The 24,492-nt window shown below is 41.0% G+C and overlaps 1 long non-coding RNA gene across 4 annotated transcripts in view; it reads left to right on the plus strand.

Annotated features, from left to right (window-relative positions):
- LOC110341781 overlaps positions 1 to 20,550 on the plus strand; it is a 30,478-nt gene extending 9,928 nt beyond the window's left edge. The window contains exons 2-9 of one of the 4 annotated variants that reach the window (XR_002383778.2): positions 6,096 to 6,143; positions 7,110 to 7,223; positions 15,174 to 15,334; positions 15,454 to 15,493; positions 15,589 to 15,834; positions 16,075 to 16,159; positions 19,706 to 19,889; positions 20,056 to 20,550. This is a non-coding gene — a long non-coding RNA (uncharacterized LOC110341781). The remainder of the gene's footprint in view (positions 1 to 6,095; positions 6,144 to 7,109; positions 7,224 to 15,173; positions 15,335 to 15,453; positions 15,494 to 15,588; positions 15,835 to 16,074; positions 16,160 to 19,705; positions 19,890 to 20,055) is intronic. The other 3 variants (XR_002383779.2, XR_002383781.2, XR_002383780.2) reach the window with 3 other exon arrangements.
- The last annotated feature ends 3,942 nt before the right edge of the window (positions 20,551 to 24,492 follow it).

Here is a 24,492-nt window from a genome sequence, read left to right on the forward strand (position 1 = left end):
TTAATATTATGCTTAATTATTTAGATTTGATTTATTGGGAGTCAATACTTAATTTAAAAAACTAATTTCTCTTTAGGATTTTAATAAATAATAATATTAAACAACTATCAAGAACACATCAGAATGTAAAAACATTTAATTCTTCACATAATTAAATTTTAAATAAAATCTAATGGAAATAAATCCTTTCCACAAAACCCTTAGCTAAGTTTTCATTCTAATTCTTGTCCTTGTTTGTCTTTGCCCTGCTTGTATCTTCTGTTCCTGGCTCTCCTTATTAGTTCTTTAGTGGAGTAGATGTGGAAGAAAGTGGACTTCTTCCTTCAGGCCTGCAATTAAGTAAGGTAAATGCTACTGGCTCAAGAAAAACATAGTTACTTTTAATGTAACAGAAAATTTGAAATGTCTGTAAATTAGCATATCTGGGTTTGGGTATTACATTCCATCTTTCTGTAGCAAGTATTTAATTTTATCCCCCCAAAACAAATGCTAATGGCTAAAATATGTAGAACACCTGCCTTCTGACTTTGTAACCGGATGATATACTGTAACACAGTAAGCACATTCATGTGTAAGAAGCACGTTCACACCCACACGTACTCCCTCTCTCTCATACACACACGTTTCCAGAAAGCTACTATGTTTGTCTGACTCACAGAGAAGAACACAAGGAGAACAAATTAATTATGCAACTGTGTTTCTCAAACCGAGGTAGCCCTTATCTCAAGCTGAGAATTATGGGAAGCAACTTGAGTAAATAGGGTAGCTGATCCCCAACTTGTATATTTTAGCCAACGAATTAAACATCATTTTTTTCTGTATAAAAAACCTAGCACAGATACTCAAAGGAGGAGAATGCAAATTTCCCATGAAAATTTAAAGATCATAGCAACAGTGAGACCGCAAAGAAATGTGGAGCTTGTGGTAAACTATTGGGCTCGGTCCCAGCCTACCAGTCACACAGGTTCTGTTTGTTTCTTTAAGTGGGAAAGTCGGGCATTCTTGTACAGGATTCACATAGAAACAAACACAGCAGCTACTGCTCCACAGAAGCCAATGTGGAGACTAAAATGCTGCGCACAGAACTGTTAGCTCAAACACAGAAGGCTTCTGGGAACAGAGGTATCAGAACACCCAGTCAACAGCAGAGATCCCCGTGCCTTTGCCCTCTAGAATTCAACAAGTGTCTCTATATCAGCTTCAGCGGTTCTTATGCCCACTGGCTAACAATCCTTCCACACTCTGAATTTCCCTCAGTTTCTGCTTTCTTGTAGCTTTGTTGTCTAATTTTAGTATATATAAGGTTAGCAGATAGCCATTGCAGAAAATGTTTTCACACATGTACATGATGTACTTTAATCATCCATGTATCTGCTCTCCTTCTCCTCCTTCTGCCTCCAGCTGATCCCCCTCCTCTTCCTGTATGACCAGTTTTCCACAATGACTTCCCATATCTTTGGGGCCAATTTTCTCTCTGGGTCTTCTGCTCCTATTTCATATCCAAATGTCTACACAAATTTGTGTGTCAAATGTCCAACTCAACAAAAATGAGAAAACAATCCCTTCATTTAAGCACAATTATCCACATTTTCATATAGATTTGGTGCCAGGCTGGCACAGAGCTAACTCGCCAGCCTACACTCGGGTTGTCCCTGAGCTCACTGTCTGCTTCTGGAACGAGCCGCTGTGTAGTTGGGGTGCCACTATTTAAGGATTAAGGCCATGCAGCTTTTGGATGCATCATGGTCATGTTTCCTCTTCACAACACTGGAAATATGCTACGGGACTCCTAACTCGCTCTGGAAGATGTCAGATTCCGAGTCACCCAGACTGATGACTCAGTTACAGAGTAAGACGAAGAGCCAAAAGTTTTAACACTGAAGCAAAGTTATAAAGAAATGTGAATAATGGGATCTCTAGTTGAATGAAGATTCCTGTATGTTATGAATATCTTTTTTATGTCTTTTCTTTTAAAAGTTTTTTTTTTAATTTCTGTTACAGGAAGTAAGTTAAATATAATTCTTAGTACCAAGCCCACCACCACTATCTACTAATAAAATTCTCTGCCTTACAGTGCTAGTGCAGAGAATACCTCCTACTAAAATATTTATTTTAAAGGGAAAATGTACTTCTCACAGTTCCACATGCTAGGAGTTCAAGATCAAGGATCCCATAGGCTTCGTGCCTGCTAGAAGTCAAGTACACACTTCTATTGTGTTCCCTTGTCGCTGCATTCTCTGAAGGGAGGACATTGTGACTTCAAGTTGATGAGGGCCAAAGCGAGAGTCCTTCAAGTTTGAGCCTCGTTGTAAGAAATCTAATCCTATTCCCGAGGCCAGAGTCCTGAAGCTACCTCCCAAAGGTCACATTCCTTACTACTTTGTATTGGAGACTGTGATACAATATATGTTTTAGTTTGGGCCATGTGCTGTGTAACTTTTCACTGAGGAATGTGAACAAATGTTTCTCTATCCCAGGTACAGACCAAAGAAATAATTCACCCAAATATGGCTTAGTAGAGCAGTGAGTTGACTGAAGTGACTTATAGGAATGTGGGTGAGGGGTTACTTAGAGAAACACAGATGACTCAGAGGCAGGTCTATCACTGAGACAACCACTGCAGCTTGGGTGACAATGTAGGAGCACTACATCCCTGGAGCTCCCTGTCTCACTTGCAGGCAGGTCTGTATGCCAGAGAGTGTCTTCTCCCCAGAAATAGCTTTACTGCTTTTATAATCTTGATTGTCAACTTGACACACCCAAGAGAGGGATCTTAATAGGAGAATTTCCTCAAATTAGATTTGTCTGTGAGCATGTCTGGGGGAGAGGGCATTTCTTGATTGCTAATTGATGTGACAAGACCCAGCCAGTCCACTATGGGAGGTACTGTCCCTGGGCAAGTGGACTTGGGCTATACAAGAAAGGCAGTTCATCATGATCTTGGGAACAAGCCAGTAAGTGCATTGCTCTATGGCTACTGCTTCAATCTCCTGCCTTGAGATCCTGCTGCAGCATCTCTCAATGGTGGACTATAACTTGTAATAAAAAATAAACCCTTTTCTTGCCAAGTTTCTTTTGGTATACTGTTTGTCACAGCAACAGAAACAAACTAGAAAGGAAATTGGCACCAGAAACAATGTGGCATTGTTGCTGTGATGGACTGGACCATGTTGTTTTTTGGGAGGTTTGAGGAAATGTTTGGAATTAAGCTGGAAAAGCCATTGAGGGCTGACTGCTTAATGCAACTCTTTGCGGGAGGGTGGGTGAGGCTAAAAGAATGGATGGAAAAACAGGATTCATCCTTTTGCTGCATCGAAGAAACACACCTCAACATCAAGGATAGACATTACCTCAAAATAAAATGATAGAAAAAGATATCCCAAGCAAACGGACCCAAGAAGCAAGCTGGTGCACTCATTTTAATGTCTGACAAAATAGACTTCCAACCAAAGCTAACCAAAAGAGACAGGGAAGGACAATACCTATCCACCATCAGAGGAAAAACTAACCAAGAGAACATTGTAATTCCTCACATCTATGCACTAAAACCAAGGGCACCCAAGTCTGTAAAAGAAAATGATTATTACAGCTTAAATCATGTCTTGACCCTGACACAATGATAATGGGAGACTTCAATATCCCACTCTCACCAATAGACAGGTCATCCAGGTAAAAACTGAGCAGAGAAGTGTGAGAGATAACTGATGTTATAAATTAAATGGACGTAACAGATATCTACAGAACATTTGATCCAAACACAAAAGAACCACATGGAACGTTCTCCAAAATTGACCACGCACTCAGACACAAAGCAAGTTTAAACAGACAAGAAACTTGAAATAATTCCCTGCATCCTATCAGACCACCACAGACTAAACCTGATATCAATAACAACAGAAAGCTTACACATTCATGGAATCTGAACAGCTCACTACTGAATGAAAAATGGGTCAATAGTGGGCTGTGGTGGTGCACACCTTTAATCCCAGTACTTGGGAGGCAGAGGTACACGGATCTCTATAAGTTTGAGGTCAGCCTGGTCTACAGAGTGAATTCCAGGACAGCCAAGGATATTACACAGAGAAACCCTGTCTCAAAAAAAAAAAGCCAAACAAACGAACAAAAAACACAAACAAAAAAGGGAAAAAGAAAAAAATGGGTCAAGAAAGACAGAAATTGGGAAAGAAATGACTTTCTAGAATTGAGTGAAAATGAATACATAGCATACCAAAACTTATGAAAAAAATGAAGGTGGTTCTATAACCAAGTGCCCAGGTTAAAAAAATGGGAGGGGGAGATGGAGAGACCTCATACTAATTAACAGTGCACCTGAAAGCTCTAAAAGAAAGAAAAATAATCACACCCAAAAGAAGTAGACAACAAGAAATAATCAAACTCAGGACTGAAATCAATAAATCAAAACAAACAAACAGATTCAAGAATCAATGAAATGAAGAATTGCTTCTTTGAGAAAATCAATAATATAACCAAACAAAACCCTATTCAAATTAACTAAAAGGTAGAGAGAGAATATCCAAATTAACAAAATCAGAAACAAAAGGGGGCTATAACAACAGACACCAGAGAATCAGATAGATAATACTTTAAAAACTGTACTCCACCAAATTGGAAAGTCTAAAAGAAATGAGTAATTTTCTCTACAGATACTACTTACCAAAGTTCAATAGAGATCAGTAAGCAATTTAAACAGGCCTATAAATCCTACTGAAATAGAAACAGTCATTAAAATTTTCTCAAGCAAAAACATGAAGTCAAGGGCAGTATGGTTCTAGTGCAGAGGGTGGGGAGGAACTGGGAGGAGGAATAGAGGGAGGGGAAATTATAGTCATGATGTATTATATGACATGAAAACTGTTTTTAATAAATGGGAAAATGCGGGAAGAGGAGAGGGAATTGATGAGCAAAATGGAGACAGTAGAGGTAGGCTTGTGACATTTCTGTTGGAAAAAAAAACTGTATCAAGGCTGTTCATGTGGTATTCTGTGTAAGTAAAGCTTGTATGGATGTGATTGTCTGTGGCTGAAGAGTGAGTTATGATGACTAAGACACCAGCATCATTGAGTCAGTTTTCTGGCAAATATTTTTTGCAGAGTCAGCACACATAAGCCATGCTGCAGTGGGCCAAGGTTGGGTCTTAAATTGGCAGTCTAATTTGGCAACGTATGAAAGTCTCTCATGGGATACTCAGGAGGCACAGAAGCTACAAGACTGAAGGGGTCATCCAGGAAATGACACTGGTGAAGGCCAAGCCTCCTGCAATGGAGGCCTCAAGATACTGTAGATGTAAGGACTGTGGGTGACAGTGGCAGATATGGAATGGAGCCATCCTGAGCCTAGCTGTGTGTGCTTCAGGTAGCAGAGCCAAAGAAAAAGCTGTTCAAGACCCTTGGAGTCAGGAGATCACGAGAAAGTTCCAGATGTCCAATGTTGAGTTAACTATACTATTGGTATTTGATTTTACTTAAGTACGATTAGAACTGTTCCTGATTCTTCCATTTTGGAATTAGAAAATAAGCAGTTTAGTTTTGATTTTATAGGAACCCACAGGTAAGAGGCTTTGGATTTAAAACAATATAATACATTTTTAAAGTGTTGAAAACTTACATATCATGAGACATTTGAAGTTGTATTGTGTGTTATATTGTCATGTTAACATGTGATCATGGTAAAAAGTAAAGGTTATAGTTTAACAATGATGTGTTTGTATGTCAAGCTGACAAGTGGTAGACTTGAGATAACTCACCTTGGCTGTCAATTTGACATACTTAGGAAGAGAGAACCTCACTTGAAGAGTTGCCCCTATCAGACTGGTCTGTTAGCATGTCTGTGTGGCATTCTCTGGATTGTGAATTGATGTGGTTGGGCCCAGGTCACTGTGGGTGTTAACCATTCCTTTGCAAGTGGTCCTGGTCTTCATAGGAAAGCTGTCTGTGCAGGAGCTAGAGAGATAAAACCAGAACATTGCTCCTCTGTGGTTTCTGTCAGTTACAACTTCTAAGTTCTTGCGATGGCCTCTTGCTCTCAGTTCCTGCAGTTATGGACTGTAACCTGAAATAAACAATTTCCTCTCCCAGGTCATGGAGTTTACCACAGCGACAGGGAAGTAAACTACAACACTAGAGGTATGCTAAATCGTGTACATTTTGCAAACGTTCTGGGTCTCGTACAAATTTTCATTTCATGAGTCTTAGGAGCCTCCCTCCTCTCTCCAGGAGGGAATGTTTATACTGAGGGGAAATGGCTGCAAGTTTCCTAGATTATAAATTCCTAGCCATGGTGAATCATTGAAGTTCTAATCTTCCTCTGCCTTCAGTTAGCCGTAAAGAAAATTTCCAAACTTACCCGTTGTCTGATAATAATATCCTCCTCATTCTAGAAGAATTTTGCCTTAGTTCTCTAGAAAATTTGGCACAGAGGGGTTCAGTTGGATCTGAATACACACAGACCTTGTTGAGTTTCCTCTCCCAGCCTATGAGCCAGAGTGCCTATGTACTGAACCTTCATAAAACCTCCAAAGTTCAGGGAGTTTCCAGTTAACCAAACACATGAACATTAGTAGAGAGAGGGTGGAGAGGACTTAGAGGCCCTGTGTCCCAAACCACCCTATGCATGTATTCATTTGTATCCTTTACAACAACATGCCTGCAAATATCAGCCAGCTTCTCCAAGTTCTGTGAGTGATTCAAGTAAATTAATCAAATTCAGGGAAGAGGTGTGGGAACCATCTCCCTGTTACTCAAAAGCTCAGGTAGAGTAATCTTGGTGTGTGACTGGAATCCAAAGCAGTTTTGGGAACTGAGCCCCAATCTGTGAGGCCCGATGCTATTTCCAGGAAGATGGTGTCAGAGTTAAATTGGATTAGCAGACAGGATCTGGATTAGAGAGGAGCAGCTGGTGTCCACTGCAGCAGAACTGCTTGCTGGTTGTGGAGAATTCATGTTGGAGGTCACAGAAATTCTGTGTTGTCTGCGATATGAGAATGGATGGAAACTGGAGGGTTTTCTTTTTTCTTGACAATGGTATTAAACTAAATGAATTTTGAGCACAGACATAAATATTCCAACTACAGAATCTTCTTTGTTTTACAGATTGATTGATGGTTGGCAGAAATACCCTCCACAAAATGCATCGCGGATATTTTAACTGACACCTAGAACTCACTGTCTTGTAAGGGCATTATCTTACTCCACACAAAGAACTCTGTAAGTTTTAGATAATTGTTTCTAATATTAAACCAAAATGTCTTTCCTGAAACTTGGTTTTAGTCATGTTAGGTCTTTCTTGTAAAACTATATGGAGAAAGTCTGTTTCTTCCATCTTCAGAATAGACTCTCAACTCCATCAATTCAGCTATCAGGATGCCAGTTTTCTCTTTTCCATGTGAAACATAGTCTGTTTCCTCACTAGTTCTTCATATAATATGGGATTAATATACCTCACTATCTAGTTACCTTCTCTTACACACATTTTGTTTAATATGAATTTTTAAACTGTAGGTTGGTAAACTGTGGGTCAATCAATACAGAAGGAGGAGAGATGGGGGACAAATAAGACCAGGGATGTTTGATAAAAATCTCAAGAAATCATAATATTTCAAGTTTACCTAAAATTATACTATATTTATATGTATCTTGAGGTAAGTAATGTCAATTGGGCTGATAATGCTCACCACAAAAAACAACAACAAAAACAAAACAAAACAACAACAACCACAAAATCCACCAGTATCAATCAGAAGAAAACTTTCCAACAGTTGGTCAAGATAGTCCAAGTGACTCCCAAAACAGTACAGACTATTGATGTAACCCTTGGCTGCCTCTCTGAAGTTTAAGTTAAGTTCATATTGATGAAGACACAGGGTTTGGATTATTTGATTTGGATATAACCTGCAAACTCCCTTGCTGGAATTTAGCTTCCATAGTATCAGAAAGTCCTATGGAAGCTGCCAATGGAGGGGAGCAATTAATAGTTCTGAACCACAGTGATGACCAACATGGCAATATATCCCTAAAGTTGCATAAACAACACTTAGATATTGGTGATAACCTACAACTGTCAAATTGGACTTAAGAGGGAAATCATGTCTGGTACTGGAAAGCTAGTCAACATCTTGGGGCTAGTGAGATCATGTACTTGAGAAAAAAATCTGCAACCACCACTTTGCTAGAGCAGAAAACTTCCTAACTACATTATAAATGTTATTCTTATACCCACAGGTAAGTGTAGCTGCCATTCCTCATCAACAAAACTTCTCTTTACAGCAAGATCATCACAGAAAAATCACATCTAGACACAATGCTAGATCAACAGATTGTGGTGAGCCCAACCCCAATGGATAGATACATCTATTTCACAGCTCCTGCTTCTATGATTCAGGGAGCATCATGGAAGAGTGGATAAAAATATTGTAAGAGGCAGAATGCCAGGAAATCAGCTATGAAGTATTCTCTCCTAGAAATGGCTGCATAAGCAAGACTAGGACAATGTCAGTATCAACAGACATGCTAATATGGGAGGGAGAAAGTTCATAGGATCTCACCCCTAGACAAAGAACTACAGGTAACTAGTGACTATTAGGGGAGAGAGAATTAGCCTTCCCCAGGGATGAGTCCCCTTATTGGTTACCAATAAAAATTGCTTGAGAACATATATACACGAAATACTAAAACAGACTCAAGAGGTTATATTTCTATGTCTGTACATACATATATGTATATATGTAATAATAATAAAGAAAAGGGCTATCTGGAAAATTGGGGGGATAGAAGGGTTTGGAGGGAGGATAACTGAGAGGATCTGGAGGGAGGAAAGTTATGTAATTCTGTTTCAATGTACAATGCATAAAATTAATAATAATGAAAAATAACACATAGGTTATACTCGTCACTTCTTTGTCACCATAACAACACTTGAGGCAATTAATTAAAAAAGAAAACAACAAGAAACAAACTTACTTTGGCTCATGGTTGTGGAGATTCCAGCACAAAATTGAGGACTCTCCTGCCACCCTGACTTGGAGTTCTGTAGTAAGGATGACACTTCATGTCATGAATGCACAACAAAGGAAAACTTTCACCCCATGTTCCAGTAAACAGGAAGAAACAGACAGAGACCATGGAACAACAGTCCCATGGCCTAGTAACCTCCGAGAGACTGCACCTACTAATGATTCAACCACTTCTGATCAGTCGCACTCTGGGGAGCAAATCTTCGCTACATGGTCCGTGAAAGACATCCAACATCCAAACTATAACAAGGTTATTAAACTACATCTTTAAAAATTCAAAAGTAGTTTGTCTCACCAGTACATGAAGTAAGGGCACAGCTTGGCCCCTTGCTAAGTTCAATTTCTACTAATGCCTTCTAAAATTTGTAGTAGTTTCTGTTAAAAATAATATTCCCCTTTTTGACTCTCATTGAACTTTAAATCTTTGTCAAGTGAACTTCTGTCAATCTGAAGCTTGCCTACCTTGTATTTAAGTAGTTGATTCTTTGAACTTGGATGCAAAACTTAACATTTAACCCTATTAACTGTATATTGTTAATTTCATTCCATTCTTCTCTTTTTCAAGGTCTTTTGACTTAGTTTGATTCTTTAATCTGGTTAATCAGCTTTACCTCCAACTTTCAGGCAAGTGTGAAGTTGACAGGCCAACGTTTTGGGTTCTGTTTTTATTTTTGAATGAGACAGGATCTCACTATATGACTCTGACTGGTCTTGAACTCACAGGGATCTTTCTGGGTGCTGGGAATAAAGCTGTGTTTGCCATACCTGGCCAGTCCAGGTATATATTAAAATTCAAAAGACTAAATGACTTTCTGGCACAGTGTAGAATACAGACTTAATCCTGACTTAATGGAGGTGCTAACAAAGGAAGGAGTGGAATGTGGGATGGATTCTCATCTAATAATTTAGTTATATTTTTCAGCATACCCACAAAACCAATATGATCAGCCTTTTCAAATATCTTTGATGCCCCTCACTGGGAGAAAAATAAAAATTAAAACCTTGACTATCATAGGAAGGTAGAGAATGACTTCGCAATGGTTCCCAAACCTGAGAGTGTTAAAGAATCACTCAGGACTTGTGTTCAATATGCTTGATCCCTGAGTCTCATTTCCTGAAATTTGGATTCAGTGAGACTGAGACGTGACTCCAGGAATGTGCATTTTTAACAAGCACCATATGCTATTCTGATGCTTTTGGTCTCAGGCCACATCTTAGAAGCATCTTCAGAAAGTTTCTTTAGGTTGAAATTGACGATGTACTCCCTAGTTTTAACAGGGCGCTGTGGCTTTTCTGGCACAGTGTAGAATAGAGAACTAATACTGGCTGGCTGAAGGTGTGAACAAAGGGAGGAATGTAAGGCAGGTTGGTGCTCAGCTAATAATCTAGCCATGTTTTCCAGCTTACTCACAAAGCCAATATGATCAGCCTTTCCAAATACTGCATGTAATTAGGTGAATTGATATCTTCGGGGCCCCTCACTGGGAGAAGGATAAAAAGGGATGCTTTGCATGACCCATGCTTCATGAACACATGTTGCCTCTTGGTGATCACTACTTTCCTTTTCAAGTGCTCAGAAATCACATGCTGCATCTGCTGGGACTCTGAAAATTAAGCAGTGTCTTGTATTAACCCCCAGAATTGACCTCTACTGCTTCCTATTTCCCCTGTAAAAAGTTAGGGTGTGCATGCTTAGGTGGCATTGTCTGTCTGTCTTTTCTCTTTTCAGTGTGTGTGTGTGTGTGTGTGTGTGTGTGTGTGTGTGTGTGTGTGTACTTCTAGAGGCTAAAGCAATGGTTCACAACCTTCCTAATGCTGAGACCCTTTAATACACTTCCCCACATTGTGGTGACCCCCTCCCAGCATAAAATTATTCCCTTGCTACTTTGTAACTGTAATTTTGCTACTGTTATGAATCGTAGTGTAAGTATCTGATATGCAACCCTCCCCAAAGCCGTTGTAACCCACACATTGAGAACTACTGTGCCTTTCCCTTAAGACAGGGTTTCTAACAGACCTGAACTTGTCAAATAAGTCAGCAACCCCAGAGATGTGCCCATCACTACCTCTTCCATGCAGGATCACGTGTGTGCACCACCATGCCTAGCTTTTACATCGATTTTGGTGACCAAACTAAGATCTTCATGCTGCAAGGCAAGGACTTTAGCAATGAACTCGTATCCCCAACTGTCTGGTTGTCCTTATTTTTAATACTTCTTCAAAATAATAAGAATCTAAGGACGAGGTACTTTAACCAGTAGATATTTTTTAGTTTCCCCCCCAAATATGTCTTCTAAGAAATTGTAAGGATCACCAGAAAACTCAGAAAGAAGGCATCTTTCTTAACTTAGATTAATGCTTGTTTGCATTCTGCCCTGCTTGTGCGGATTTTCCTGACCCAAGGGATCATTGTATTTCTTCAGTCCCCTTTCACAGAACAATTCCTCCACCCTGTCTTTGGCCTTGCTAGATGCACACTTGAGTTCTCAGAGTGCATTTAATTTTGCTTGCTTACTTTCTTTTAGTTTTGTTTTTTAGATTATGTATATTTAGACAGTAAAACAAAAGAGGTTTTACCAAAGCCAATGCTAAACATTGCTCCTGAAGGCAGAGTAAGGTTGTACCTAACTCTTTGCCTTTTGTATAAAGGAGTCTAGAGAGGGTCGATCCTAAGTAAACAAAGAAAGGAAGGCTAGAAGGAAGGTTCTAGGCTACTGAGGAGTCTAAAGACACAGTAAAATGCTAAGGGCCTACTCCAACAAAGTCAGCTAGCAGATCTGTCCCCACAGGAAGGGACCTTACTGACCATCCCACTAGCAGAAAAACAGTGGTGGGAAGAATGGCCTGGATACAGATGGATTATACATCCCCTGCCCTCAGTCTGCAGAAGGAGGCCCAGGTAGTGACTCTCTCACCTATGATACTGAGTTGCCCATTTCATTCTCTGGGTGACTCTCTCTGATTACTTGCAGAGGCATGAAAGTCCCCACTCTTCTCCCAGCTTAGGACAGAATCTGGAAGTTTCTCATTGAGGCTCTGTGAAGACTGCACCTCAGCTCAATTTCCCACTTTTCTCAGCCTGCCTTCCAATCTTCCTGGTTCTTGGCACCCAAGAATTTCTCCGTATCTTTCTGCGTACCCATCTACAGGCACTACCTTGACGACCTCTTGCTGCCTACATAAATCTTTCCAACCCTGTCGTTTATGTGTCAATAGCACCCTCCATTCATTTTATTCCTGAGGAAATGGAGGCTGAGGAGAATGGGTAAGTAACTGCTCCAAGGCACTCCCCCACCTCCGAGAAGGGGAGGAGGCTTTCCTGAAGATAGTCATTCTGAGCGTTTGCAGTCGGCTCACCTGCCCTTCCCTTGCCTATCAATGACATGGAGACTGCAGTTGCTTCTATCCCAGGGCACTATAGAAGAACTTCCCGAAGATCTACCATGGGAGAGGGTTTGTTGCAGTTGTGTAAGACTCTGTGGGAAAGGTGGTGCTTGCCTGTCTTTTTACTCTCCCGTGGAGTCTTACAGGGGAGGTAGGACTTTCTTTGTCAGTTCAACTACATTTCCCAGGGCTCATCTTTCCCCTGGCAACTGGATACAAGTGCCACTCACCCTCTGTGTATACACAGTGCTAGAATGAGAGGCAGACAAGTTCCTCTTCCTCAACACAGGAGTGACAATGAGTGCACATTGAGACTGAGTGATATAGCAAAGCCAGGGTGACAGTCCTTATGCGTTCTGCTCGTTATTAACAAACACTTCAAGATTTAACTTATGCAGAAATCTGCAAGGCCACTGTGCATCTGTATGGAGACTGAAGCAATTATTAAGAGGAAGGTTGAAATTTAGAGGGAAAATGTTTTTGTTAGAATTGAGGCTTTCAATCCCAAGATAGAATGATGGCTAACTGTCCTCACTTTCTTGAGAATTTTGCTGAAACAGAACCTTTGACAAGCTGGGATAGTTGGTGGCACTACAATGAATTTTATGACTCAGTACTTTTAACTATGGAGTGTCTTCCCCTATATTGAAGATACTTTCTATTCTTTTAAATGGTATTTCTATGTCATTGTTCATCTAAGAAACTGCCGATTGAAACTGTAACAGCGAAAAAAGTAAAAACTGAAAACTATCAGAGCTCATACTACAGTGGTCAGTATTTAAACCTTTCATATTTCCACATGTCCCTGTATGTGAGTGTGTGTGAGAGTGTGTTATGAATATAAACCTGGGCAGTGCAAATAATTTTGTGGGCTGTTTTCCCATCAATAAGCATCCTTTAAACTCCCATTGCTAATGGTTGCGTGGCCTCCATTGAGGATGCTCGAATCTTTAACCACTTTGCAGTTCAATATTTTTGCTAATTTTTGCTATGAAAGGTAATGTTGCTGTGAATATTTTTAGGACTCTAATGATTTCTTTTGGAAAAGCTTCCAGGAATTTATTGAACAAAGCCTTGGAGGCATAATTAAAAGCCACTGTATCTTATCTCTGGAGCCCTCTTGGAAGGCTGTATCTCACAACACAACACCCACTTGACTACTGCTAGTATCTAGGTTTTTCCAAGTTCAGCAGCCTTAGAGTTAAGAAAAGAAAATTTCTCCACACAGTCTTAATTTCTTTGTTTACTAGCACAGTTCAAACGTCTTTCATCTCTTCCTCGTTTGAATTTTCCTAAAATTGTTTGTTCATACACTTTCCCAGAACTCTTATTGAGTTTTAAGATCTTGCTTCTCATTTGCGTAAACTAGTTACAAACTTAGTATAATAAATCTTTTTATGACATCCATGTTTTGAACACTTTCTTGACTTAAGTTTGGCAGGCTCTTTAAAAAGTGCAATCCCTAGAAAATGTTAACTGTTTGTAATCTTTAAATGATGAGTTAAACGCTATACATACACCTTCATTGAAGATTCTGCTCCTCCCACTCTTAGCTCATTAACATTGACTGAAATTGTTCTATAATGCCTGAAAATGATATGTCACGTACATGTGATGAGGAGGCAGCCTACCACGCAGAGCTGGAACACATCAGATACACTGTGCACCTGCCCCCATAGTCCCTGATTTTTCTAAGATGGGACTACCATGCCACTCGTGTTCTTATTGTTCCCTTTGCTTTTAATGCCTATTCCTAGTTTTATGGTGTATGCTTGTTCCTCTAATCATGCATGTGTTTTTCTTACTTTTGAGCTTCAGAAAAATATCTTCATCTTTTATCTCATATTCTGACTTACTTTTTTTCCCAATATGGGTATAGAGGGTTTTTTTGTTTGTTTGTTTGTTTTTGAGACAGGGTTACTCTGTATACCTTTGGAGTCTGCCCTGGAACTCTGTCTGTAGACCAGGTTGGCTTCAACCTCACAGAGATCTGCCTGCCTCTGCCTCCCAAGTGTTGGGATTAATGGTGTGTGCCACCAACTTATTTTTTTCTCTATGGGTATAGAAGTTTTTTTCCTCTCTGTGGATACATAGTTTATCTATATTTCATGGGAAGATGTGGCCCAGTCATTTTCACCAGTAGATAATGTTTCATATCAATGTTGGAGTGCATATTCTTGGAGCCTACAGGTGAGGGTTTCTCTTAAGGCTACAGGTAGGAGTAATATTACTGGTTTGAAGTCTATGTTCAAGATCTGCTTTAGAAGCCAAGGCTAAGTAGTTTTCCCCAGTGGTTGTACTAATTACAACCCCAACTGCAGACTTTAAGATCATGTTGTTGAGTTTCCTTGCCAATACTTTGATATTTTCAAGTGCTGAAATCTGCTAGCCATTTTCACCCAGTGGATTTGCACCAACGTTTTTTTAGACTTTTTTGTCCAAGTTCCCACACCTAAAAAGCAAATCTCTAAAACAAATCATACCCCTCTCTTTTGGATTTTCAGTTTCTCGGTACGGTCAGACACTTAACAAACTGTTCATATCTGTCGTGCTGAGCCTCGTGTTCCCCCCTGGTAAGAGGTGGTCACATGACCAATAGATGAAGGGCCAGTAGATTGAGTGAAATTTAAGAAGCCAGTGTTCTAGGCTGCTTCTGCCCCTGACGTTCTGCAGAGCATGCATCCATGTGGCATCACCTCTCTGCATCCTAGCTGCTCAACAGGCAAAACAGAGCCGACCTTTTCTCCCCTCCTGCTGTCAGGATGAAGCCCTGCTGCCGAGCACTTTGAAATCTTTGGATGACAAGCACGACAGAAGCGCCAAGTATAATCGCTACCCGTGCCAGAAACACTAGAAGACTGCACAAAAATAGGAAGCAAAGAAATTTTCACGTTGTGCAAGCTTCAGTGAGAAAATTGGCCGGTCAGAATGTCATTCCCTGTTTCTGGTTCACATAGTCACTGGCTTTTATAAAATTAGGAGGGAAAAGAATAAATGTACACATTTCGTTTTCTTTCTTTTTTCTTTTTTGTCTTTGCCAGGCAGAAGTCTTTTGAGTGCCTTGATTCTTGCGAGACCCAGGTGAGTCACTGCTTTAGAAGGAAGGGTGATGCCAGAGGAGCTCCAGTCAAAACAGTTCTCACAGGCGTCCTTCACACTCCACCTTTCATCCCCAGGCATCTAAGCCATAAAGTCGGAGAGGATGCTACAGGCCGAGAACTGGGGAGAGTCCAAGCCTTGATACTGTCAAAAACTAGTCGTTGATCTACTTGCAATAGAAACAGAGCATCCTGTGACTGTGGCCTTACTACCTTCCAGTTTATCTTCTTAGACCTCCTTCCTGCCCTGTATGTGAGAACATGAGAGACGCCAAGAGGGGATCTTTTCAACAACCTTTGATAGATTAGGAACCACAGAATAAGGTGAGTCATGCCCATTAATGCGAAGGCTCGTTCTAAAATTGCCTTAGCCGTCATTTGAATAGCTCGTATCCATCTTGGTTTGCTGCTCTAAGTGAGTTGTGATGCGCCATAATCACCTTTACTTACAAATTCGATGGGCTGTGGAGACAGTTCTAAGCCACAGAAAAGGCGTTTCCCACTCTGGGCTTCGAATCTCAAATGGGAGGTTTCATTTGATTTATTTTTTCTCCCCTGCTCTAGATCTTTACACTGAAGATCTTAAAAGTCAAAATTGCACAGGGTGGTTTGGCTGCTGCACCCCACAGAGAAGTTCAGAAAGTAAAAGGTAAGGGAGTGTAGCCTTAGGCTTGTAAGGGGGACATGAGTGACGTGTGTCCACCCACAGGAACTGTTCTGTGAAGTTATGAATCATAGTGTACTCGATGCCTAATTTTCACCCAGGAAGGGAAAGCTACTGAGCACCGTTGAAGTGTTTTGTTCAAATGTTTCACCCAGAGAGGGTCCTCATAATGTCTTCTGGGGGGATGTGTGCTCTAATTGATATAATTAAATTATTGCCATAAAATTGGTGTGGTGTGACTCCAGTAGGAATCCTTTCCATCAGGAACCATTTCTTAAGAAAACCATTGTCCACTCTAGTATCCAAGTCACATGGCAATCTGTTTATTCTATTCTTTTACCTCCTCAGGAGGGGCATGCTCAACAGATTTGGAGTTACCTCAACAAAGAAATTAGTTGAAAAGTGAAATGCCAGCCTGCTGATAGTTTCCTTTTCTGCCCATACCTAATAAATTGCTGAAGTGATTTTTTTCCTTTAAATTGACAGATTATTTACTCCTGTGTGAGTTACAATGCTGCGAGGGTCTTTTCAAAAGTGTGTGTGTATGTGTGTGTGTGTGTGTGTGTGTGTGTGTGTGTATGTGTGGTGTGATGTGGTGTGGTGTGGTTTTAAGTTTAAAACTGCTCACACTAACCTAAAATTCAATTTCCCTTCATCAGTTTCATCTTTATCTGATTTCTTAACAATGACAGGGTAGGAAATAATGGTCCAGCCTTGAAATGTCACCATGATGGCGGGTATAGAGAAACATAGGAAAATAATACCATGCTAAGTGGAAAACACCCTGACAGATATCCAATGGTGTGTCCTTCTGTATGTATGATGATATGTGACACTCCTATAAACTGTGTTAAGAGGTGTCAGACTTAAGATGTGATTAGGTCACAAAGTCTTTCATCAGTGTATTAAAACTGTGTTTGTGGGAGTGGGCTTTTGATGAAGGAAAAAGACCTTTCCTGCTGCCATATTAGGACATAGCATGGAGAATAATCAGATGATGGTACCTGTTTCTGGACTTCCTGTCTTCTAGAGCCATAATTCATCTTGTTCATAGAACACCCAGCCTGCAATACTATCTTACGGAAGCATAAAACACATGAGGGCATCATGATTTCAGAAGTTGTGTATATGAGTGAAAATTGAAAAGAACCTAGAGAAAAGAAACAGATGACTGATTAAGATGTCAGAAACCTGAGAATTCCTTCCACTTTGTGTTTTCCACCAACATTCTTACAATATTGCTTGTATAATAAACATGGCTGTAAAGGTATCCAGTTAAATGCAAGAGAAGATATATATAATATAATATATGTATATATAATATATATATATATATGTAAGGTATAGGTTACAGGTCCCTTCCTGTTCAACGTGGTTGGTGTGAGCGCCCAGCTTGTTAAGGCCCCAGGTGGGGAGAGGAAGCTGGGTTATAATCAGCTAACATTTCTGTGTCAGCATTTCTAGCAAATCACTTGTAGGGTTTTTGAGAAGAAAGAGGCCTAATTCTCCAGCACTCCTGTAATTTGTCATGATATAATTTCTCATTCTAAGTAAATATTCAGTTTCATGCCTAATTTTGTATTTGTAATTCCGCATCTTTTTCTTAACGAGGGTTCCTATAATTGGTTCGGCATCATGTCTCACATACTCTGAAGGTGCCTTTGGTTAGTTAGGTGGGTCGTGCACAGTGAACTGGAGAGCTAGCAGGGGCTCCCACCCCAACTTTTCTACGAATTGCTGTCTCCTGTACAAAATGTTACTGTGGCCAGGGTTTCCTCCCTCACCACATTCCCTGATTTCCCTGGCCTTCTAAGCAGCTTGGAATTCTTAGTCATAAGCAAAGCAGCTGGAAACACTGGTTTAGAAAGGAATGGGGAAGCGCAGTGACATCATGTCCAGACACTCTTTTTATTCCTGACTAAAACCCTTGCTGCAGGCAACTCATAGAAAGGTTTTCCTTTTCTGAAAAACCAGCCAGCTGCCATTGGTTACTCTAAACCTCTGGGCTAGGTAGAACAAGTTTAACCACATTAGATGAAAATGGCAGAGGAACAGAGACAGAAACATTAGTGTTCCCCCCTCCTCCCACCAATTCCTTGTTAGTTATGCTGTGTGGTGTTTGTTTGATTTAACCACAATAACATTCTGAGAAGAGTGTTATTATTTTTAACTTCCAAGATTGCCAGATTTAGCAACAAGAAATAGAAGTTGACCAAATAAATTGAATTTCAGGTAAACATACTTTTTAATACATGCGTTCCCTTTCTTGGAATTGACAAGACCTGTAGAAGTGCCATACATTTTGACAGGATACCCGATCATTATTCCCATTTGGGAGCTCATGAAACCAAAGACCAGAGCTTTGTAAGAAGCAAAGATGGTACCCAAACCCAGGGCTTTGCTTTTTAAGCACTGCTTTAGTATCCCCTGACTGTATCATGAAGTCATGTAATATCAGCTCTCCTCCACCCTTAGATAAGTGAGAAATTAATTGGCCCTTAGAGGAGAACTTCCTAAGCTTCGAAAACAACAAATGAACTCTTTGCTAAGAGAGTCCCCAGGAAATTGCATCTAAGAATTTCAACATTGCAGACAGGATTCCTGGGAAGAAAGGCAACAGGACCTCAGCTGGAGGGAACACTGAGAATGTGTGGCCTTAAGAGGGGGTTGAAAGCCCAGAGCAGTTTTGTCTCTCCTGGAATGCAATCTCCTGAAGGTGCTGGCTGTGAGAGGGATAACAGGCTGGGGACTTGCGGGTCCTCTCACCTGGGTGTTAGTGGCACCGAGACCCACTCACATTTCCTGCCCTCTGACACTGCTGATTTACCTTCTCCTCCCTTCTACACGCTGCAGAACTAATTGCCTGCTTAATTGCCAAAACTAATTGCTCTGACGTTCACTGTTCATCTGCTCCCTTCTCCGGCTTGCATTTGGGCAGACTGGCTCCCCCAGGGAAAGGCTGGGATAATGCTTGCTTTGGGGATAAGGTGCTGCAGATGATGGCCCAAGAGCTGTTTTTCTTGTGGATATCGACCAAGGAAGCATCTCCCTCACTTCTGGAAGGACAATAGCTCTCAGTGGAGTAGGAATGCTTCCTGAGTCTATCATGCTGTACCTTGTACTTTTCATGGAGAGTTTAACATTAGGGTTGGAGATTAAAGCTCTGAAACCCAGAAATGTTAACGCTTTTCCCAAGTCACAAACTCCTTCACAGCAGGGTTGTATCTGTGACTTAGATTTCCCAATCCATAATCCAAGATTTCTGTCATCTCATCCTTCAGTTATTAGAGTTATAATAATCATCCTTTTACTTTTCCATGCAAACATTATTAAATAGCTATTGGGTAATATTTCCTTACTTGTGACTAGATTAAGATTCTTTTACATCTATTGAGTTGTTATGGTTATTAAGCCTTTTCTATGTATTGTTTCATATAACCTCAAAAGAGAATACAAGTCTACTTTAAGTAAGGGGAAACTGAGGCAAAGGATGGTCAATAACTTGCCATATGTGTTCTATTGTGCTTACAGCTTCTGGATTCTGATTTATGGATGAACTTGTGAAAGCATTTAAGTGCTGGAATGGAGCCACTCAAATCTGATCCAACTGATTCTGCAATATTACATAGAGGCGGGAACCATGTGTTCCCATGCTTCCATATTGCCGAAATAAATATAAATGATTACTAGACCCGCTTGCAATGAACTTGAGGAGGTATGAAGAATTTCTGCAATTCTCCGGGTAGTGGAAAACCCAGTGGTTTAGAGGCAGAAGCTAGGTGTATAGCCCTGGGGGTGCCTAGTGTGCCTCAGATTCCTCAACTCTGAAATGAGGGATTTAGGCTCCAAGGTCAGAAGATCCTCCCCTTCTGTTCTTTCAGGTTGGTGGAAGCACACAATGTCAGAGGCTCACAGTGATCTTCAGGATAGCTCCCTAGTGGCTGCAAATAAGAGTCTTATTGTTTGATGAATGGTCTTCTCCCATACTGTGATGGGAAGAATAATAAAAGCAATGGCAATATAGTATGAAAGAAGCATTTTCTCGTCTGGAAGAAAACTATGGTCTTCACAAACTATTTGGAAGGTCCAAAAATAACTTGTACAGTTCATTGAATTTTGAAGAAAAAGTAAGCTATGATACAGGAGAAAGAGGTTTAAAAATGAAGTGGAAAAAAAGGTTTATACTTTCATTGGCTAAAAAGGGATCTATTGAACAGTAATTATGCACACCAAGGAAGCACTGTCTCTAGTGCATTTAAAAGGGAATATTGAGGCACGTTATAGGAGCATGGTGTGGGGGAGTTTTTTTTCCTGGGCGGGGTAGGGCTGTCTTTATGAAAACCAGAGGCTCTAAAATAAATAATTTTGTCATTGGTTGTCCTGTCAGTTCTTTTGGGTGACTTTATGAAGTGTTTGTGACCTTTGAACTTTTGAATCATTGCATGAAGGGAGAAGAGTGGTAAGATACAGAACAGAACCTTGGCTTCAGCAGGATGTTCCTGTAGCCTGTAGTACTGGAGACTCAAGGAGGAGGTGGTGTGCCTCAGAGATTGGGGCACTTTTCCTGCTCTGTGACCTTGGGCAAGTCCACTCTTCTCAGGGTCTCAATGTCTTTCTTTTTATATGAAATTATGGGATTGAACCCATCTGAAGTCCTAGGCTCCATCTGGGTTTATAACTGTATAATATGATAGCATTTTCTCTTCAGAGGCTGTCAGTCATTGAGGTCAAAGCCATGAAGTCTCATCTGTAGCACTGTTAGGTAGAGTGCAAATGTTTACATTTCTGTTTGTGTTATGGGAATCGTGGTAATACAATCAATTTTAGAACACTCCATCCGCCTTTCATCCTGGAGGAGAAGTGATTCGACTCGTCTTCCACCCTTTCCTGAGTTGATGATGGTAGCACAAAACCTGGCCCTTTAGAGCAGTAGGACAGAAATGTAACTGTCATTCGAAAGTGCTTTGTGTGCAGACAGAGGGACAAACTACTCTGCTCCCCACTGCCACCTCAGAGTCAGACAACACAGACTGAGTGAGTGCTCACAATCTGAAGGTTAGAAGACCAAAATCAAGATGTCAACAGGGTTGATTTCTTCTGAGGCCTTCTTCTTTGGATCATAGATGCCTTTTCTGTCACCCCCTGTCTCTTCACAATCACAATGAGTTCACTCTTTATGGGTCTGCCTTTCTGCCCTTCTCCCCTCTTACTTAATAATATAGAAGTATTTGTGGGATAGACACTCTGACCACCCCCTTTGAATTTTTGTACGTTATTCACTTTGTGTATGAATGTGTGTAGGGGTGTGGGGGATGGGAGTAGGAGGTGTATATCATGGCTTGTGGGTTGAGGCAAGAGGACAGCTCACAGGAGTCTGTTCTGTATCTTTACCATGTAGGTACCAGTAATAAAATTCTGATTATCAAGCTCAGTGTCAGGGTGCCTTTACATGCATCACCACACACACACACAGTACAAAAATAACGTGATTTTTTAAAGAATGATTTATTTTTGTGTGCATTGGTGTTTTGCCTGAATACATATGTTTGCGTGAGGGGTGAGGGTGTAGGATCTTCTGGAGATAGAGTTACAGACAGTTGTGAACTGCCATGTGGGTTCTGGAAATCGAACCCAGCTCCTCTAGAAGAGTAGTCAATGCTCTTAACCACTGAGCCATCTCTCCAGTCGTAACGTGATCGTTTTTAAAGGAGCTTGCTAAACTATCTAGTCTACTAAGACTGCCATCTTATCTTTAGAAAAACCGTCTCACTAGCCCTAACAACCTTCTTTTAATTTGATTACCTCTGTAAATTTTCTTTCTCCAAATTGGGTTGCATTCTGAACACACTGGTGGTCAAGGCTCTAACATATCACTGGGTGAGCATACAATTTAACCATAACATGACTCACAAAAAAGAGACTTCCTATCAGTTTGTGTTACCTGGAATCTTTTCAGAGAGCTTCCCTCTTCCTACATGCAAAGGAGAAAATGATTCACTCTTGGCACTTTGCTCTGGCAGCAGGAAATTGCCATAGCAAACCGTTGGGGGAGCACCTGCATAATTCAGTTGTGACAGTAACTGTATTTCCTCCCACAACCCCTGGCTGAGCTGTTCCATCTTGGGGACACAGCATGTTCAGCATGACCACTGTGAAGCAAGCCAGAGCTTCCGCTGTAGGCTGGACATGACACATGGAGTAACTGTCTTCCGGTGGGAGGCAGAAACTACCTATCAAAGGGAAACACCTGTCACAGAAGGTTCACTGAAGCCTGAGAAAATAAAGGTCAATGGCTCTGGGCTGAGCTACTGCCATTCTCCACCATCATTCCAGGGCAGAAGGCAGCTATCAATTCATAATGCTACGAAAGGAGCTAGGAAGCCAGGGTGGTGAGCACTGTCCTACAGAGATAATAAGCCCTGAAAGAGGGAGTCTGAAGAGCAGGGACAGAGTGGAAGTCAGGGAGCATGACTCAGGGCATAGGAGGGGTTAGGGCCTATGCCGCTCTCTGAAAGTGTGTGTGTGAATGTGAAGTTGAGTGTTTTGTACGCATGTGCATAGGGGTTGTGAAGTATGTGCACCTGTGTATCTGGGTGACTGCCTGGATAGGAGAAGTAGGGAGAATGGGGGTGGGGGAGAGAAAGTCTTAAAACTATGACAAATTGATAGACATCTGAAATACTTAATTGCCACAAAGTGCTCTGAGGCCTTACTTACAATTAACTTATCTAAACTCCAGGTTAGGAAACTGTAAATGGCTGTGAAACTAATTTAGTCACACAGGTGTTCTTAACCTGAGGGCTATTGACACTGACCCATTCCCTGAGGCCCAGGAAAAGGACTGGGTTTTAATATAATTATTTCCCTGTGTGATCCTCTGAGTTGTATTTTATACATTGTAAAACATCCAAAGTAGGGATACATAGTTCTTACCATGTTGGTTAGACATGGCATTCATATACACAATAAAGGTTAAAACATCTCTAGGTCAAAACTGGTGTTTTCATCAGATTAAGTAGAATATATTAAAATGAATTAAAAATGTGAGTGTTGCACATAACAAGGAAAATATTCTGTACAACTTATGTCTTAGAAATGCTTATAAATAGGCACATTGTGTATACTTGTGTGATTATGTATTTATTTCTAGTTGTAGAACATGGTGAAACATGTTTGATAGTCAGTGGTCTTCAGGCTACTAGACATCAGGACAAAGGCAAATCAGCCTGTCATTTAAATGATAAAGAAGGACTGTGGCGAGCCTCTTCTGGGTTAGACTGGAGTAGTCTGCACAGTTTAGGCATCTTCTGGCCATCTTCCTAGGGAATGGGGATCACAGCCAGTAAAAGATGGCACATGCGTCTCTGCTTTGTGAAGACCTGAGTTAATATGAGTGTCTCTGAGACGTCAGTCAGTTCCCGGGGCTACCAGTCTACAGAAGGTGTTAGAGCCAGAGAGGCCCTGTTTCCTGGGTAGAGGCTCTTCCTGTTATTGCTGCCAGGAAGTATCATCTTCTGTGTGAAGACATCAATGCCACCAGAAGATGCAGAATGAATGTCTTTTCAGGAAGGTGACAGCCAAGGAGAAAAGCCAAAAGGAAGCCAAGAGACGTGGAGGGCAGGGAGGTGAGAAGGAGCAAGCACACAGGGAAGGAGGAGGGCCAGAGAGCAGTGAAAAATAGGGAGCAAAACACGGAGCTGGGCCAGCTGAGCTGAGAGTGTGGGAAGAATCTACTGCACAGCGCCGTTAACCTCCTGCAGGAGTCACCGCATCAGGTAGAATGGGACCAAGGGGAAGACAAGGCCATTGAGCTGGAATGCTCAGCAGATGTAAATCTTGGAATGAAGTCAGGCTGCTACTATTAGAAATGAAGGAAGCCAGGACTAAGGCTGTCAGCTACTGTACTGTGGTTAACCTACTAGTAACTTTAGCTAACTCGGGTTCACTTGGTTTGTTTAGAAAATGTAAGCTCCATTAGAGCAGGGGCTTTTCTTTTCCTTCCCATTTTCTCAGTTGCCCTCAGAGAGGCCTCAGTACACATTTGAAAAGGAATCTAAATGGTCTGCTGGAAGTTACTATTGGAAATTACTGGAAAGCGCTGGGTCGACAGTCCAGCCAGTAAAGGATTTTCTGAGCAAAGACCCAATTGCTATCCCTCAAACCCATATTAAAAAGCCAGGCCTGGTGAGGGACGCTGGAGAGCAGAGGGGGATGGATCCCCAGTGTTCACTCATCAGCAAGGCTAAGCATAATTAGCAAGCCTCAAGGCAGGGAGAGACTGTCTCACAAAGCAAGATGAATGACTCGTGAGGAATGAA

The sequence above is a fragment of the Mesocricetus auratus genome, unplaced genomic scaffold, assembly GCF_017639785.1.
Source record: "Mesocricetus auratus isolate SY011 unplaced genomic scaffold, BCM_Maur_2.0 Super-Scaffold_100008, whole genome shotgun sequence".
Classification (NCBI taxonomy): domain Eukaryota; kingdom Metazoa; phylum Chordata; class Mammalia; order Rodentia; family Cricetidae; genus Mesocricetus; species Mesocricetus auratus.